This window comes from Fukomys damarensis, unplaced genomic scaffold (assembly GCF_012274545.1).
Source record: "Fukomys damarensis isolate Sample0158 unplaced genomic scaffold, DMR_v1.0_HiC HiC_scaffold_39, whole genome shotgun sequence".
NCBI lineage: Eukaryota > Metazoa > Chordata > Mammalia > Rodentia > Bathyergidae > Fukomys > Fukomys damarensis.
Window position 1 is genome coordinate 73,298,354 of NW_022900951.1, and position 13,942 is coordinate 73,312,295.

General features: G+C 35.8%; 1 non-coding gene across 1 annotated transcript; it reads right to left on the reverse strand.

The window, feature by feature from the left end:
- Nucleotides 1–4,729: 4,729 nt before the first annotated feature.
- Nucleotides 4,730–4,836, reverse strand: LOC117284812. The gene has a single exon (XR_004515890.1). It is a non-coding gene; the product is annotated as a U6 spliceosomal RNA (small nuclear RNA).
- Nucleotides 4,837–13,942: the final 9,106 nt, after the last annotated feature.

Below are 13,942 nucleotides of genomic sequence, written 5' to 3' on the forward strand. Positions count from 1 at the left end.
CCTTTACATGACAGGTCCTGGTTCTCATTTTTCCCCTTGTCCCTGCCAACTCTGCACCCCCCTTCCTTATTTACAAAAACTTTATTTCCATTTTCTCATAGTTTTTTCTTTTCCATTATTACCCTTCCCCTACCCTTCCCAATTCCCCTAAACCTTTAGCCTTTTTCTTCCTATTTCACATTTTCAATTATACCATATGGATCTTATTTACAATTATAATTTTTCACACCAGAGAAACTATTTGGTATTTACACATGTGTGACTTATTTATTTCACTTAAGAGTATATCCTCAATATGCATCCATTTTCCTATGAGTGACTCTAATTTCTCATTCTTTATGGGGGAGTAGTATTTCATTTTATTGAAAAAAAAAACATTTTCTTTATCTAGTCTTCAAATGATGGGCAATTGGGCTGTTTCCAAGTTTTAGCTATTACAAACTGTGCCACTATAAAATTGGGTGCACATATATCACTGTGGTATGATTCTTCCTTTTTTTTTTGAAAGCTTTGAATTTATTTTGATAAAAATGGACTATTGATTAGAAAATGCCATGAAAATATTAAATAAGTTAACACAATTTGTTCATCAAATGTCATGATTTGAAAGAAAAACAAAACATGCTATATAGTTCGGATTTTCATTTAATCTAATTCAATATGTACCTTTCCCAAATTCCATTTGTACAAGAGTCTACATTTTAATTTTCTTCTGTTAAAATATGATGAATTTAACTAACACAATACAAAGTACAGTGTCCTTATAATATATGAATAATCATCAAATATGATTCTTTTAATTCCTTTGCAAAGATAGCCAGCAGAGGGATGGCTGGGTCAAATGGAACCTCTAGTCCCAGCTCTTTGAGGTATCTCCATATTGGTTTCCACAGTGGTTGCACCAGTCTGCACTCCCACCAACAATGGAGAAGTGTTCCTTTCTCCCCACAACCCTGCCAACATTTGTTATTGATTGATTTCTTGATAGCAGCCATTCTCTGTGGGGAGAGGTGGAATCTCAGTGTTGTTCTCATCTGCATCTCTCAAATGACCAGTGATGTGCAACATTTTTTTCTATATTTACTTGCTGCTATTATTACTTTTCTGAGATGTGTCTGTTCATTTCAGATGCCCATTTTTTAATCAGATTCTTATATTTGGGAGGCCTAATTTTTTTTGAGTTCTTTGTATATTCTGCATAATACTCCTTTGTCTGAGGAGCAGCTGGTAAAAATTATTTCCCATATTGTAGGTTGTCTCTTAGTTCTGTTGATGGTTTCTTTTGCAGTGCAGAAGCTTTTTAATAAGATGAGGTCCCAGTTGTTGATTCTTGTTCTAGTTCCCATGCTACTCAGGATTTGTTCATAAAGTCTTTTCCTATGCCAATGTCTTTAAGAGTTCTGCCTAACATATCTTCCAGCATATTTAGTGTCTCTTTTTAAATATTTATATCTTTAATCCACTTGGATTTTAGTTTAGTACATGGTGAAAGATAAGGGCCTAGTTTTACTATTTGGCAGGTTGAAATCCAGTTTTTCCAACACCATTTATTAAGGAGGCTATCTTTCCTCCAGTGAGGATGGTTGGCTCCTTTGTCAAACAGGAGGTAACTGAGTACATATAGAGTTGTTTCTGTATCACAGAATCTATTCCACTGATCCTCAGGTCCGTTTCTTTGCCAGTACCATGCTGTTCTTATCACAGTTTTTCCAACACTGTTTATTAAAGAGAATATATTTCCTTCAGTGAGGATGGTTGTCTCCTTTGTCAAAGATAAGGTAGCTGAGTACATCTGGAGTTGTTTCTGTATCTTCCAATCTTTTCCAGTAATCCTCAGGTCTGTTTCTTTGCCAGTACCATGCTGTTTTTTTTTCACAGTGTCTTTGTAGTATAATTTAAAATTGGGAATTGTTATACCTGCTGCCATGTCTCTGTTGCCTAGGATGCCTTTTGCTATTCTAGGTCTCTTCTGGTTCCAAATGATTTTTTTATTATTTTTTCTAGTTCTGTGAAATATACTATTGGAATTTCAATCAGAATTGCATTGAATCTGTATAGCAGTTTTGGTAGTATGGCCATTTTCACTGTGTTGATGCTTCCTATCCAGGAGCAGGGGATAACTTTCCAATTTCTTATATCCTCTTTGATCTCTTTTTTCAGAGTGCTGTACTTTTCAGTGTAGATGTCTTTTGCTTCTTTCCTTATTTTGATTCCTAAATACTTCATTTTTGTGGATGCTTTTGTGAAAGTAATTGTTTCCCTAATTTCTCTTTCAATCAGTCTGTTATTTGTGTACAAGAAGGTTATTGATTTTTGAGTATTGACCTTATATCCAGCTACTCTGCTAAAAGTGACAATTAAGTCTAGAAGTCTTTTGGTTGAATTTTTTGTGTCTTCAATGTAGAGTATTATATTGTCAGCAAATAAAGATAGTTTAAATTATTTCTTTCCTATCTTTATTTATTTAATCTCTTTCTCTTGTCTAATTGCTGTGGCTAATGTTTCCAGAACTATACCAAAGAAGAGTGGTGATAGTAGGCATCCTTGCCTTCTTCCTGATTTTAACGTGAAGGTTTTCAGTTTTTGGCCATTTAATATGATGTTGGCTGTTGGTTTTTCATAGATAGCCTTTATTAAGTTGAGATATACACCATCTATTCCAATTTTTTGCAGGGTTTTTATCATGAATGGGTGTTGAATTTTGTCAAATGCTTTTTATGCAAATATTGAGAGGATCATATTGTTTTTGTCCTTGACTCTGTTAATATAGTGTATTACATTTATTGATTTATGTATGTTGAACCATCCTTGCATCCCTGGAATAAATCTGACTTGGTAAGGGTGTTTGATCTTCTTGATGACCCTCTGTATTCTGTTTGCCAGTGTCTTATTAAGGATTTTTTCATCTATATTCATTAAGGAGATTGGCCTGCAGTTCTCTTTTGTAGTTGCATCTTTCCCTGGTTTAGGAATCAAAGTAACACTTGCTTCCAGGAATGAATTTAGAAGTATTGCTTCCCTTTTAATTTCATTGAAAAGTTTAAAGAGTAGTGGCAATAGTTCTCCTATAAATGTCTTGTAAAATTCAGCAGTGAATCCATCAGGACCTGGGATTTTCTTCATTGGTAAACTTTTATTTACAGTTTCAATTTCACTGATTGTAATTGGGTGTTTAGAATATTTTTATCTTCTTCATTCAAATTTGGTAATTCATAAGTATCTAGAAATCTATCAATTTCTTCTGTGTTTTCCATTTTATCAGAGTACAGTTTCTCAAAGTAGGTATTGATAATCCTCTGGATTTCTCCTGGATCTCTAGTGACTTAACCTTTTTCATTCTTAATTGCATGGATCTGAGCCTTTTCTTTCCTTTTTTTGACAAGATTAGCTAAGGTTTATCAATTTTATTTATTCTTTTAAAAAAACAATATTTCGATTCATTGATTTTTTTTATATTGTTTTCTTAGTTTCCATTGCATTGATTTCTGCTCTAATCTTTATAATTTCCCCTCTTGTTTGAGATTTGGGGTTTTCTTGCTCTTCTTTTTCTAGGAATCTAAGATTCATCATTAGGTTACTTATCTGAACTTGCTCTGTCTTCCTAGTGTGGGCATTCATTGGTATGAATTTTTCACGTAGAACTGCTTTCATTATGTCCCATAGATTCCTGTATTTTGTATTGGCATCATTCATTTGTAAAAACTGTCTAATTTCTTCAATTTCCTCTCTGACCCATTGATTGTTCAGGAAAGTGTTGTTCAATTTCTGCGTGTTTGTCAGTTTCCTACAGTTTCTTATGCTATTGATCTCCAGCTTAATTGCACTAAGGTCTGATAATATGCAGGAGATAACTTCTATTCCTTTGTATTTATTTATTCAAACCACTTCTATAAGCTAGTATGTGGTTGATCTTGGGGAATGACCTGTGTGCAGCCAAAAATAATGTATATTCTCATTTTATGGGGTGGAACACTCTATAGGCCTCTATTAAATCCATAGGTTCATAAGCTTGGTTCAGTTCTAGTATTTTGTCATTGATTTTTTGCCTAGGTGATCTGTCCATTTGTGATAGTGGGGTGTTTAGGTCCCCTACTACAGTTGTATTAGTGCTTATTTGGTTTTTCATATTTCTTAATATTTGTTTTATATAGTTGGGGCATTAATATTTGGTGCATATATGTTTGTGTTTGTCATCCCTTTCTCTTAAATTGTTCCCTTTACCAGGATGTAGTGGTCTTTTTTGTCTCTCTTAATCAGTTTTGGTTTGAAATTTACTTTGTCTGAGAATAAGATAGCTGCCCCTGCTTTTTTCTGGGCTCCTGTCGCATGGAGAACTGTTTTCCATCCTTTCACCTTCAGTCTATGGGCTTCTTTTTGCACTAGGTGTGTTTCTTGTATACAACATATTGTTGGATTTTGCTTCTTAATCCATTCTGCCAGTCTATTGCTCTTGATTGGTGAATTGAGGCCATTGACATTGATGGTTAGAACTGATATGTACTGACTTATTGTTGTCATGTTATTGTCCTTTTGTTGACTGTTTTTAATCCCTCCCTTTATTCTATTGCCTTTCCTAAATGATTTGTTCTGTTGGGCCTCATGGTGTTGTGACCTTCATTGTCTTTTTCTAGGATATTGCTTAGAATTGCTTATAGTGCTGGTTTGGTATTCATGAAGTTTCTCAGGTGTTCTTGGTCATAGAAGTATTTCCCCATCCATTTTGAAAGAGAAAAATATGTAACACTTCACAAATTTGTATGTCATCCTTGTGCAGGGGCCATGCTAATCTTCTCTGTATTTTTCCAATTTTAGTATGTGTGCTGCAGAAGTGAGCACAATAATTACTTCTTAATATAAAGAAATCCCAACATAAGACAATTTTTTTTCATTTTGTCTCTTTTACCATATAATTCTAATTGTGAGATAGCATCATAGTACTGTCCTTTTTGTACTTGGCTTTAGGAGGTAGACATACCACATAAGGCTATAGAGTAATACTGAATTGCTCCTTAATACATTCCAAAGGAATGTGAGGTTCAGGTATGGGGCTCCTAATCTGAAACAAGAGAGACAAATATACCATCCCATAAGTCTCTACTTGTTCCTTGTGCCCCCTCAGGCATCTCCAGGGCATACCCAAGGTTTATTCCACTCAAGATTAATTAGCTACCTTCAGGAGTGAGACAGAAAATAAAATCAGACTTCACTATCTACCCTTTACCAGTGGTCTATCTTATCTTCCTCAGGTAACTCATATCCTTACTCCAGTAAGTACTCTCAAAGCACAAGTCACAATTGACTTCAGCTATAACAATCATGTTTAGAGAAGGAAGTAGTGCTAGCAAATCAAGAGACAAACCACTGCTTTCTAGTAGAGAGGGTTGGGGAGGGAGAGAGAGAGAGAGAGAGGATAAGAGGTAATAGGTAAATAAATTAGGGCACTTTTCCTGCCAAAGAGATCACCTCCAGAGATAGTAAGTCAGAGATTCTGTCCTGAGGCCTAGGGAAGAAAATGCTCTGAAAAATTTCTATTTTATATCCAGTCATTTAGGCATCTTTTATTAGCATCAAGACAAGCCTACTCCTTTAAGGTCCATTTTATGTTCCCTAAGCATTAGAAATTCATAGATCTTCCTAGCAGCCACAATCTACAAAGTAAAGCATCTTTATCAACTTCCTACACATATGCATGAAGGAAAAGAAAGTCCAACCAAAATAGTTCCTTATTCCATTTAGCATGTAAAAACACAAATGCAAGTTACTGATTGCTATTTTCCCTAGTGTAAGACAAAATAGTTGTTGCAAGTCGCCTTACTCTGACCTCCTGGAAAGAGGAGCAGTCTGACTACAAGGGATTCTCAAACAAACTCCCAACAAGTTGGGTACAAGTTCAAGGGGAGTTTTTAACTCACTAGCAGGGAGAGAAAGCCCAAATAAAGCTCAAGCTGGTTAAACATCCAAAAAATCACCATATCGCACTCTGTAAGTCCACAAACTATCTGCAAAGGTATTTTTTTTCTCCTAAACACACATAAATGATGAAAAGCATGCCTAGTGGGAGAGAAGATTTGGGTAGTATTTACTCTATCAAAGATTTTGTTTTTTCTATTTTCTAAGAGGTCTGCCTTATTAGTAGCAGAGAAAGCAGTAGCTCAATTCTTAAAGGAGACTCGAGAAAGGGTTCTGATGGCATCATTTCAGATCACTCTGAGACAGAGGTTATCTGAAGATCATTGACAGAGTTCCCCTTTCACCTCACTGAGGAGTCCAGATAGGACAAGATGTGGAGATTTTTTTGCTGATTACCCAGATTGGCTGCTGGAAGCTAGTTTCTTCTGAGGGACCTTTGGGTATCTGCCAGAGAGTATCCCTGTCCATGACCCCTCAGTTATCAGCTCAGTTTCTGCTAGTTCCACACAATCAGAGATCTGTCTCTGAAAGGAACCCAGCTGCCTGTCTGGTCAATATTCCACCTGCCATTTGCATCAGTGGGAGTGAGGATCCATCAGAGAGCAACTGGAGAGACCTGTACTGTGCTTTGAGATTGGCCACTGACCTGAAGGCAATTTCTAGCTGGGAGAGTAACAACTGTTTTGGCATTCTATAAGGGAGACATAAAAGCCTGAATTGTCTTTATCTGAAACAATTTTATAATAGACCGATTTTACAATATTTTTAAGTAACTAAATGCAAATGCAACACATATACAAACAAAAATAAAACATAATTTTAACAACCGACAATGCATCATAAGAGAAATAAGAAATTCGCAAACATTTAAAACATACAACTTAAAATGAATACACTTTTGAAACAAAAGCCAAAACAAAGACTAAAATCTATGAAACAAATGTCCAGAGTCTGTGAAACAAAAGTTATTATCTATGAAGCAAAGAAACCAAAGTTAGAACCTATGGAACAAAAGAAAACTCATACCTCTGACCAGTAATCTTGCTAGAAGACCTCCAAAATGATATAGGGGAAAGAGATGTCAATTACTAATATACTAGATATCTGAAATGTGCATTCATGTTCTCTAAAATCAAAGAATGAATTCTAGGAACAACTGAGGTTAAGGAAAAATTTGATGGGAGAAATAAAGCTTCTGCCTAAGAGAGACAGAAGGGGGACCAGAAAGTGGATTGCCCCCCTTGTTGTTTTTAAGATTTTTTTTTTATTATTTAGTCACCAACAAAAGCTCTGTCTTCTAGTTCTATTACTCTTCCCTCACACTAGTCATTCCTGTTGCCCATATTTTAATACAATTTTTAATCTCTTGAATTTCTACTTAGAGCTCTATGATGCATGTTTTGCATTATTTTGTTTAGTTTTTCCCATATTTCTAATAATGTCTTCTTTAGACTCAGTCATTAATTTATTTAATTGGTCTAATGTCTCATTACTTACAGTCTATCTTCTGTGGGCCTCTCACATGCCTTAACAAATTTATTATAATTATTTATTGTAATCTCCTCTGATACCATTTTGAATAATTTAGGTGTGAGGCTTTTGGTTTCCTTCCCTTTGATGTCTCATGGATCAGCTTTAGGATAGTTGGGAGTTTGGGGAGGTATTTTATTGTTTTGTCTTCTCACGTTTCTATTTTTGTTTGTTTTATGTTGAGGCTTATGTATTTATTATAGTGGGAAGTTTTGTTTCTAGAGTTGAGATTGCTTTAGTTAATATCTACTTTTCACTGGTGTCCTCTAGTTGTGGCTAACTCATGGCCTTTCCCTCTTTCACAGGATACAACCACCTTCATTCACTAGAGATGGAGTTTTTTGCATATTTGGCCCAGTAGTTAATTCTTCCAGAATGGACCACAGTATTGTTAAGGACCCCAAGGAAATCTAGATGTTGGCATGTCAAGAAAACCAATTAATAGCAATAGCAATGTCACCTTGGCTATTGTAATAAAGTCAGCATCAATTATGGTATTAATTCCAAACTGAATATTGGTAAACCCTAAGGACCAATAAAGTACCACCCTTGTTCCTGGACAAAAATTCTATAATTATAGCATGAACACTAAGACAAACCAAATATAGATCTACTATTGTCCTATAGTACATACTTACTACATGGAACTTTACATCTACTAACCATAAAACATTCAACAGCAATAGCATAAAGTTAACTATTAATCTAGAGATTCATATATCTTAGTAATTAGACTAATAAAGGTAGAGCAGGAGTAGTGAGGAACTAGAGAATGATAAAGGGGAAAATGGAAAAGCTAATTCATAAAATATGTGAAAATAAGAGGGGTTCCTGTTAAGCAGTAAAAGGAAATGAATAGTGATAGAGAACAGTGGCTAGAAAGACTAAACCTGAAAAAGAAAAAAGATAAACAGCAAAAATGGGAGATAAAAGAAAGATAAGATGGATGAGGAAATATGTTGGAAGGCAAAAAGTTAAAAGAAGGAAAAAATAAACTAAAAGATGAGTAAAATATGGGGAAGAGGGACTCCAAACCCTGAAAAAAAACTGATGAAGGAAAGATAAAAATAACACAAAATATAAAAATAAAAAAGATTGTCTAAAAAAGAAAATTCATGTGTTACTTAATGAATGGATTTTTTTTCATTCTTGGGTCCAACCAGGTACAATTTTCATTGCCTAGTATTAGGGCCTTGAGGTACCCACCTTGAACTTGAGAACCCCAAGACTGTGATTACTGTCCAAGCCAAGCATGTCCTTGCTCCTATTGCTAGCTAGTGAATGCAGTCTCCATGATCTGTGTAAGATGTAGGCCTTAAGGTGGGCATTCTTGTAGACTGTTGGACTTCATAATTATGAGGTCTGATTGCATCCTTCTCTCTTGAGGTTTATCCTTGTCCAGGATTGTGTCACTTATTTGCCTCTGCTGCTACCAGGCAGTCTCTCCTGGGGGCAGGGCATCTCTCTGCTAGCACAGATTGGCTCTTACCTGTGAGTGCAAGGAACCACTCCTCCGAAACTAGTAGGCTCTCTCACATGAAAGTGGGGCACCACTCCTTTTCAGCTCTTGCCCATGTGGGAAGGGTACCACTACTCAGGCAGGGGTCAGATCTTTCATGTTGAGGCAGAAGTGCTGCTCCAGATTGGCTGCGTATTATATATTCTTACACCTTTATTTTTTTTTTAAGGGAAAAGGCTTTTGGATAACAGTTCATAGGAGATTCAGTCCATAATCAGCTCACTTCAAGTTGGGATAACAAGTATGGCAGAGCAAAAACAATATGGCATGCACAAGGTAGCAAAGGTAACAAGAGAATTTAATAGCATCTTTCTACCCCTTTTATCTTATTCAAACTACCAGGATTAGGGCAATGCCAAACTAATCACTCAAGTGTAGTGGTTTGATAATCACACACCCTTAACCCTAGCATCACACATTCCAGATTCAACAATGTCTTAAAAAGAAAGTCCCACCTAATCTGCATGAAGTTTTGGGGGGCTATCTAAATACAAATCATATCATTCTACACCTGGCCCCCAAATACTCATTCACATTCCCTTATGCAAAAAAAAAAAAAAAAGAAAAGAAAAAGCATTTAACTCATCTCTAAGAGTTGCCAAGTCCTAATAGTTTCAGCATTGCTGAGAAGTCCAAGTCTCAAGTCCTCTGAGATTTAAGGCAAACTCAGCTGTGAGCTCCTGTATGAATGACAAGAAAGTTAAACACTTCCAACATTCAGTGACACAAGGTAAACACTACCGTTCCAAAAGGAACTCCCTCTTGAGTCATCTCTCTTTCCTCCTTGCAGCTTTCCTCAGATGAGCCATGGTCCTGGCTTCTCCAAACTTCTGCGGTCTTCACTGCACCTTTGGCTTCACACTCACAGCTTCACACACTGTCCTCTCAAGAGCACCTTTCCTGGTCTCCCAGGCTTTCAGAAATGTGGTTGGAAACGTTTCTGACCCCACAACTCTTGCATTCTGTATGAACCTAAAACCAGTGCCACATGGACGAGGTCAAGGTCTGTTGCCAGCTGGAACAGTAGCCAGGCTTCCTTCTCTATTGGCTGTAGGGGTCCAGTGCCTATGAATGAATTCCAGAGGAACAGTTCCCTAAGCCACCATTTTGGAACAACTTTCTGAGGTCACTACCATTCTGGAACCCTGTGCAACTGCCTCCAGTGCATAACATGGTGCTCTGGGGTCTTCTTCTCAAAGCAAAATCTTTCACATTTACAACTCTGAGACTTTGAAGGCTGGAGTCCTGCTGCTTTCTGTGGTGACCTTAGGCCATCTTTCCTATTCTCCCATTCCTTATCAGCAATCAAGATCTCTGCTCTATCTGTGCAGACCACAGCTTTATTGAAGCTTATTTTCTGAGCAAACTCAAAACACTTTAAATTATTCTTCTGAGCTTTTTGCACTTGATTCTCAACACAGATCTGGCTAAAAACCTCCAATAGTAGCATCCACTGCCTCTATATTCAACTGTCTTGAAATATCTTTTGCAAGATGAATTAGTCCACAATCTCAGTCTCATGCAAAGTCTGGGAACATGAACAAAATGCAGATAAACTTTCTGCCAAGGAATATTGCACATCATCTGGAGTCCAACAACCAGTGCAGTCCTTCTTCCCAGCAGAAACTTCTCGAATCTGGTCTTCTGAGCTCTAACATAATCTCCCATACAGAATAGCATATGTCATTCCAGCACTACTTCTGTAGCCAACATATCTAAATCTTTCCTAACTCTTCCCCTTCCCACAAGCCAGTTCCAAAGAATTATGAACCACATGGCCAGGTAATGTCACAGCAATGACCCCACATCCCTGGTGCCAAATTTTTTTTCTCTTGTTGCTGTGACAATATACTGGACACCCAGAGTCAAAAGGGATAGGGGTTCATTTGGCTTACAGTTCATAGAATTTTCAGTCTATAAGTAGCTGGCTCCAAAGCTGGGATGTCAAGCAGGTATGGCCTTACACCTTCTTATAAGCATGCATTATATGTCTAGACACAACATCTAAGTTACATTCTAGAAGATGGAACTTTCATTTTGTTAAAAATAAACACACATGCTAATGCAAGGCTACTGCACCATGAGTCTTGACTGAGTTAGAGAAAATTAAAATGATGTTTTTACGTTTTTGTTGTTGCTTCATATAAAAATAAGTTGTATAGTTCTTTTCATTAAGAAATATCCTCATTAAAGAAGATGTGGTTTTTCTATAAAATGGAATACTGCACAGCCATGAAGAATGTGAAATTAGATTAATTCATAGGAAAATGGATACATATTGAGGATGTACTCCTAAGTGAAATAAATAAGTCACACTTGTGTAAATACTGAATAGTTTCTCTTGTGTGAAAAACTATTATAGTACATTAGATCCTAATGATATAATTAACAATGTGAAATAGGAAGAAATGGACTAAATGTGTAGGGAAAGTGGGAAGGATAGGAGAAAGGTAATAAGGGAAAAGAAAAAAATATGAGAAAATGAAAAAATGGAAATAAAGTGTTTGTAAATGGGCAGAGGAGGGGGTGAAAGTAGGGCAGGGACAAAGGGAAAAAAATGAAAACCAAGACCTGTTATGCAAAGGTACAAGATCCAATGATGAATATAACTGTACTGTATACCTAAAATGTACCAATAAACTCAATGAGAGAAAAAAAGTTAAAAAAAAAAAGAAAGAAATATCCTGATCAAATAATCTTACAAAGGAAAGATTACCTAGGCTCAAATCTTCAATATAAAGGCAGAGAAAATGAGTAATTTTTAAAATCAATTATCAGAGTATGTGTTGGTTCTCAAGGAATACTGCTATGCTGTTGTTTATGTCAGAAATTTCATTTACTATTCCCCAGCATCAAAATGGTTAGTTGCCAGTTTTACACCATCCACACTGGTTTTCCTACAAATACAAGCATAGCCTTCACATAGCTCTTTCCATCTATGATGAAGTGGTGATAAAGGTCTACGGGAAGACTGATCATCTCTCCTGCCTCTATGGGAATCCAGATACACTTGATTTCTTTATTGCTTTCATCAAAGTAGCCACTGTCATCCAAGATACAGCAGATGTTTTCATCCAAGTATAAATGTTCCTCATGAAACTTCCTGATCTTTTCTTTGTAATATGGAATTTTGTCTCCGCACTTGGTTATTATGTCCACCCAGGAGTGTTTTCTCTCTTCTGATATTTTCGAATTCTGGATCATGCTTATATTTGTTATCATCCAGCTTCGAGTACAGAACCTTGAGCCTACACAGCTGCTCCCAGTCTATCAGGTGTCTAAGTCAGTGTTGTGGAGCTGCCAAGGGTTTTGTACAGACTCATTCTTGTGCCAGGTAGTCACCATAACAGCTGAGGGAGGACCAGGTAAGTCTGAGCATGAATCTTTCTATAGGATTACTGTCTCAAGGGAGGAACAAGGAGAGAAGAAAATATCCAGAACCGAGTCCCTGAGCTCTTCAGAGTTGCTGAAAGCCTAGTTCGGTTCTTTAACTTTTATTGTTATTAATTAAATAGTTATTGTGGTAGTAGGGATTGAAGCCAGGTATCTTGCACAGAACTATAGTTGCAACATTTTTTATTTTTTTCATTTTGACACAGGGTCTCTAGATTGCTAAATTGAACAGGCTGGGCTGGAACTTGCAATCTTCTTGCCTCTGCCTCTCAGAATGTTGGTATTAAAGGAGTGTGCCAAAACCCCCAGCATAGTTTGGCTTTTTAAATAAGCATACATTACTTTTAAATGAAAACTATAGTGAGCCTCTAGAAATCTATTCAAATTAATAAATAAGTTCAGAAAGATAGAAGTATATAGATCAATATACAATTACAAAAAAATCCCAAAATCATATTAGGCAAATGACTACATTTACAATAACATCAAAAGGAATAAAATACTAGTAACAAGTTTAATTAAGTGCAAGATGTACACTGAAAACTACAAAAAAATACTCAAGGAAATTAAGGATCTAAATAAATGGGAAGCTGTAACATGTTCATATGATAAAGACAGAATTGTTTAGATCTCAATACTTGTCAAGTTGATGTATGCATCCAATACAATTTCTGTCAGAATTCCATTTGATTTCTTTTTAGAAATTGACAAACTGATTGTAAAATTTATATAGAAATTCAAGGGACCCCTAATACCCAAAACAACCTTTAAAATAAAATTGAAGAAATTAAACTTTTCAAAACTTATTACACTACAACATAATCATGACCAAGAGAGCATGGTATTGGCATAAGAACAGGCAAGTATAGATATAATTTTGAGTTCAGAAAAAAACCAATATATCTTCAACCAATTTATTTTGACAAGAGTGTCAGACCACTCATTAATGGAAGAATAAATGGCGCTAATACTACTTGATATCCACAAGAAAGAGAATAATATTTGGATTCTTTACACCACATGATATAAAAATCTTACCTAAAAATAGATCAATGACATAAACACAGGAGCTATAATTATAAAACTCTTAGAAGAAAATACAAGGATAAATCTTAAAGATCTTGTATATTCCAAGGATTCTTACATATGATATTAAAAGCACAAACACAACAGAAATATTAAAATTAAACGATCAAAATGAACAACCTTTTTGTTTCAAAATACACTGGCAGAAAGTGAAAAGGCAATCCACAGAAAGGAAGAAAATATTTTTAAATCCTATCTCTGGCAAGGGCTTTGTATCTGGAACATATAAATAATGCTTAAACTCAGTAATAGAAGATATATAAATCAAATTTAAAAACAAGCTAAAGATATGAATAGACATTTCTCCAAAGAAAATGCACAAATAGCCTATAAATGCATGAAAAGCTGCTTGACACCATCAATCATTAGGGAAATGCAAATCAAACCCCAAAGAGATCATTCTACCCACTAAAATTGCTATAATAAAAATTCAAATAAAAAACAAAATGTAGAGAAATTGAAATGTTCATACACTGTTCATGAGAATGTAAATCAGGGCAGACA